Here is a 6,008-nt window from a genome sequence, read left to right on the forward strand (position 1 = left end):
CCACATGTCTAAATTCAGAGGATAAATACTCAGAACTCTAAATCAGTCCCTTAGTAACTTTTTGGGAAGTAAGGCAGCACTGCAAGCTGTAGCTGGGCAAGACTCTTCACTATGGGTTCCTTCTGAACCACTTTTGAAAATGATTAAAAGTTCCACACATGATGGACTTTGTTTTCATGTACTTCTTGGGTGCAGTCTTCCTGGACAACCCTCACCATCCTGACTCAGTCCAACAGAAATGAAAAAATGAGTAGTGTCACGATTTAGAGCTTGGCAGATTGCACACTCCATCGTAAATGCATTGGAGTACCTGCCTATGAAACCCATGGTCCACCTTCCTCATTTAGAGATGGACAGATCATAAGTATTCTGTCTATGGAGCCCCCAACAGAATACTTCCTCTGATGGCCAAACAAAGTAAGCTCCATCAGAAAAAGGACATTACATTGATCATCCTATTTAAGATGGAGTCTATTTTATGTCTGTTAGCATTCCATCTAGTCAGTCCTGTATTCCCTAGCTTCACAGAGCAAGTTTCTGGACACCATGTCCCTCTCCAGCCCAGTCTACTGCAGGGTCCAGATCTCTGAGGCCAGCTTGGATATCTTGGGGTCCCTGTGTCCCTGAAGCATGAAACCAGAAGACTAACAATTCAACCATAGAAGTCAGCAGGAGTTAGCTGTCCTTGAGTGAGTCCTCTTGTTTCAGCCAGAATCAGGAGTCCGGAATCTTCTTCCAACAGCATCCTCTTCGACTGAGTCTTTGCAGGTTCAGGAATATACTGAAGAGGTAGTCCATGAGATGCCAGGCTTATACTATAAGTGATTTGAGAAATTCTAACATCTAATCCTAACTATTTTCTGACAGTCTCAGCCTCGCCTTTATAGTACTTTGTCATTGTCTTACTGTAAAATGGTATAGAAGCATATGTTCATATAGCAGAACTTATCTGCTAGGTGGCAGGCTGGTCTTCAGCTCCTTTGCCACTGCCCTACTTAGATGGTCAACATTTGACCTCCATCTATTCCTCCTGGGCTCAGATGCATGCTATTCTCATCTGACCCAGGGCCCTTATCTTACACAGCAAAGTGTGTGTATTCCCGCTCTAGAAGGGCTTAGTGGCAAAACTGGTTTAGGGCTATTTTGGGTGAAGCAGCACAAAGTACATTTATAAGTGTACTTTTTCACTTATGTTATCTAATTTTTTCTGTTAAATCAGCTATTTAAAATAATCCATAAATCACTATGATTAAATTTTTTGTTTTTTTCCACGGTGCAGATGGGAAATGAAGATTTTATTCTTAACTAGGCCTATGTACTGAAGCCTCTTTTAGATGTTAATTCACTGTGACAGCACCCTAACCTAAATATATCCACAAGTTTCCATTTCTATTTATTAGCTCTCTGCCTTGGGGGGCACATTTTTGGGGCGACTTATGAAAAAAGAAAAATAGTTTTTATCTACATGGCAAATACAGTTTTCCAAAGTATGTGTAACTGGTGTGCATTCAACCTGCTGCCCAATTAGAGCACAATGGTGCTCTTGGCATGCATATATTTTTGTCTATAAATGCATAATGTAAATACTGAAGACTATATATGAAATGTAACTTCCATGCCAGAGGTGCCTTTTACATTATCTACAATGGACTTACAGGAGAGTTCAATAAACCAATTGACTGTAAAAATTATCTATTGAAACTATGGCCCTCATTTTGTCATTGGCAGCAAAAAACGATTACCGCTGCGGTGACGGCCGCCACAATACCGTCATTCATATTATAATCATTGCCGGACTTCCGCCACAAGAAGGGCGGAAATCTGGCAGTGATCATACTGGCGGACGGGGGGAAGCTGACGCTGCTACTAAAAGCACCGCCACGCCAGTTGAACGCCGCCAGCCATATCATGACCTGTGATACGGCCTGGCGTGTTCTGCTGGTGGGCGCTGCTGGCGATAGCAGCGTCCCTTCCCGTTCCCTGTCAGAAGACCACCTAGAACAAGGTAAGTCAGGCTTCCGACAGGAGAGGAGGGTGGGGGGGTGTTGTATGTGTGTCTGGTTGTGTGCATGAATGTGTGAGTGTGTGTGTGAATACATCTGTGTGTGTTGTGTTGCTTGCCTGGTTGTATGCATGTGAGTGATTGTGTAAGAATATGTGCGAGCATGTCTGGAAGTATGCGTGTCTGCCAGTGTGAGTGATTGGGTGTATGCGTGGTGCGTGTCTGTGGGTGTGTGCGTGTATGGGGGGTGGGCGAGTGTGAGGATCAGAGAGGGTGGGGGAGTAAGAGGATCGGACGGGGTTGGGGAAAGTTTGGATGGAAGGGGGTGTCAGGTGTGTGTTGGGAGTGTAGAAGCCGCCTACCTGTGCACGAAAACCATGGTGGTGGGCAGGCTCAAAATGCTGCCGGCGGTACTATGCAGGCCGCCAAGCTGGAGATTGACATCTCCTGCCCAGCAGCTGATACTGCCATGGCGGTATGAGTGGAGAAGTGGCGGGTTGGCTGAGCCAACCCACCATTCTCATAATGTGGCGGCATGTACAGCCAGCCTATTGGTAGTACTAATGCCACATTATCACTCACCGCCGGGGTCATAATGACCACCTATGTATAATATCCTGTAAGATGTTTTGAAACTGTGAGTTAGCTATAATTTTTAGATCTCTGTCTGTGAAGGCAATTGTGGACTTGTTCAATTCATATATCAGATTCTCTCAAACAAGTAAATAGTCAATGGGCAGTCATATCAATATTCAAGGACAAATGAAAAAACTGTCCGTAAAATTCTCTAGAAACACCATTCAAATGCTGAAATATACATTTCCTCTTCAGAAAATTGCAAATTCCATTTGTCTTGTTTAAGATGTGAAAGTTTAAGATAGAGGCCATTTTATTCCACCTGAATGCTTTGCTGTTACCCTGTATGTAGTAATACAATTAACAATCATATGTCTGATAAATTTCCTAAGCAACAAAATGCTGATATTGGCAGTTGGTACGATATGGCATGGCCTTATCCATATTCCAGAAAATAGGTGGGACTCAATGTCAAGAAAGATTTGGTGGGCCACTACCTTGAGATAGGTCCCCAACCCTATCTTTCTTGCACACTCAAACAATATGAGCATTCTTATGTTTTGAGAAATGAAAACCTAAGGGCCTTATTTAGAGTTTGGCAGATGGGTTACTCCATCACAGATGTGAGATATCCTGTCTGCCCTATTACGATTCACATAGGATTAATGGGATCACAATATGGTAGATGGAATATCCGTCACATTTGTGATGGAGCAATCCCATCCACCAAGCTCTAAATCAAGCCCTAACAAATTTGATAAGATTTGGCATCAGATTGGCAAGCATATGTATGGATCTGGGTGCACATTTCTATGTGGCATACTAGTTAAAGATGCACATACACATTTCTGTTGCCAGGATTCACTTTTTTCCTGATTTATTTAAACAGCTACTATGATATGTTAAACACAAATGTAATCTCATGAATCATTTAAAAAGATTTTTCTTTATAGTCTTCTAATGTTAATTGATTACTGGTGAATTGTACTACTCTGTAGAACAAATGCATCCAGGACCGGTTTCACTCTTAATAGTGCTCATCAGCCTGGTATAGCTTGTTTCCAGCGGCACAGTGGGACCCAGGTCTAAGCATACCAGTCTGACCTAGGGTGACTCACTGAAGCATACAGGAAGTGATGGATGGAATGGTTGAATTAATCTCAGCCACTGATACATACTTGGGACTGCATCCCAATCCATTGTTATTTTGCTCACCATGCCACCTCAGTTGGGACCCACTGAGGTAGTATGGCATGGAAGGTAGTGATGGGCTGGTCATTGTGCATCATATTAGCATGGTCAAAGGTGAAAGTTCATACTCATATGGATACAGCAGTCATGCCACTTCTCTTGGGAGACATAGCTTGACTACATCAACATCATAGTCCAGCCAATGTATTTCTTAGCACACCTGTAAACACCATAGTACACATATGGGACACGGTCAATAAATGGGATGACTACAATACCTACCACTCCCCATACACACTAATTCATTCCAACCTTTAATTCTTCCCAGAAGTGGAACAAAGAGCTAGATGTACAAAGCATTTGCGAGTCGCAAATAGTATTGCGACTGAAAAGATGGCTACTCACAATGTCTAAAAGCCATTTACTATCTGATAATTGTGATGCAACTGATTTAAGACTCACTTATTTTGCAAATCCTAGTTACCGAATTGCAAATATAGAATCCCTAATTGGGTCCCGCAAATGGAATGTTCATGGCTGTCATTAGTGACTAGCTGCAAAAATGCTCATTTGTACATGCAATTTACCACTAATTCAAATCAGGTGGTACCTGTGTGCAATCATAAAAGTTGGCCTACAGTGCATCATGAGTTTCCACAATGGCTGTTTTGCATATGATTGTGAGGAGTATGAGAGAACTTGCTGATCAGCAGAGGAGGAGGCAGAGCGAGGAAAGGGTTTTCAGAGTCAGGCTCAACAAACTGAGGAATATATTTTTGGCAAAGTAACATTGTAATATTGGAAATTATTGCACTGTTGAAGCTACATCTAGAAAGCAGTACTCTGTGCTGCAATTGTATTCCCACCCATTTCCAGGTATTGTTCTATTGAAACCTTTTGGCCTCTGGCAGTTACCAGGGTGTGATTGTTGGTGCTAGTGAGGTTTCCCAAAGTAGTTTTTCATGTTTTTTCAGCAGATTTCTAAATACCATGCTGCACTATATCCACTGCTACATATACCTACCCAGAAAGGCCGAGGAAATTCAAAGTACAAAATGAAAATTTCACAGGATTGCATTCCCAATGTTATACAGTTTATAGATACAACACATGTTTCTCTTTGTCCTCCATTTCATCTATGATATTTGTTTAGGAACCGGAAATACACATTCCTTAAACCTTCAAGTGGTGTGTGAGGCAAAACATGTAATAATTGCTATTTAATACCCAGGAAGCACAGATGTCTGGAAAGAGGTTAGTTTGATGATGGCTATTTATTAGGTAATAATATGACATATAAATATGAAGTATAAATAGATATAAATATAAATATGAAATATACATGAGCATATGTTTGTGTTAATCTTTTTAAAAATGTAAGAAAACTCAAAGTTATGTATTTGTTTCAGGTGATAGTGTGTAGGCATGGCTCCCCTTGATATTGAAACCATACCTATCACCCACAACCTAAAATGAAAAGCAACACAACACTGCACATCATCACACCAGGGCTGTGACTAAACAGACATTTGGCCTGCTAAAAACCTGTTTCTGGTGTCTACATAAAAGTGGTGTCACCTTAAAATATCTTCTGGAAGTAGAATTCAAGATAGTGTGCTATGCTACATAGTATTGCTACCAGATGTGGCCTACAGATCACTGTCCCAGAGTCAGATTCACAAGATAAAGATCCTGAGCCGGTACCACATTGCTAACTATTACTTTGCAAGATAACTGATATGTAAATGTACAAGCACATCAAAACCAATAGCGCTTGTTTGATTTTTCAAAGTAAAGAAACTTGTATTGTCGTGTTTTATGGAACAGTTTGAAAACAAAAAGTTATTGTTGTAAGCACATGTGCCAGGATGTGGCATATGCAATCTCCTAATTGACTGGGTCACAGCATCCAGATGTGCTTCAGTGCTTCGCTCTCTACATCTTTGACTGCCATTATCTACCTTTATTTGTTGGCACAGGTTTTCTAGAGCATTGGTTAAGCTTTCCATTTTAGTGTCCATCTTGCCATGGTTTTCTGCCAGTCCTTTGACCACACTGTTGAAGCCTAACAAAATGCACTGCTGCATGTTGTATAGGTTTGTTGACTACTTTTATCTGCATATGTTGCAGATGCTGAACTTGCAGCATGGAAGCCTCTAGGCTACCAAAAAGCTGGGGATTTTCTGCTGTAACTTGCAACAACAAAGCATGAGAGATCAAATGGCACCCAACTGTGAAC

This window comes from Pleurodeles waltl, chromosome 8, assembly GCF_031143425.1.
Source record: "Pleurodeles waltl isolate 20211129_DDA chromosome 8, aPleWal1.hap1.20221129, whole genome shotgun sequence".
Classification (NCBI taxonomy): domain Eukaryota; kingdom Metazoa; phylum Chordata; class Amphibia; order Caudata; family Salamandridae; genus Pleurodeles; species Pleurodeles waltl.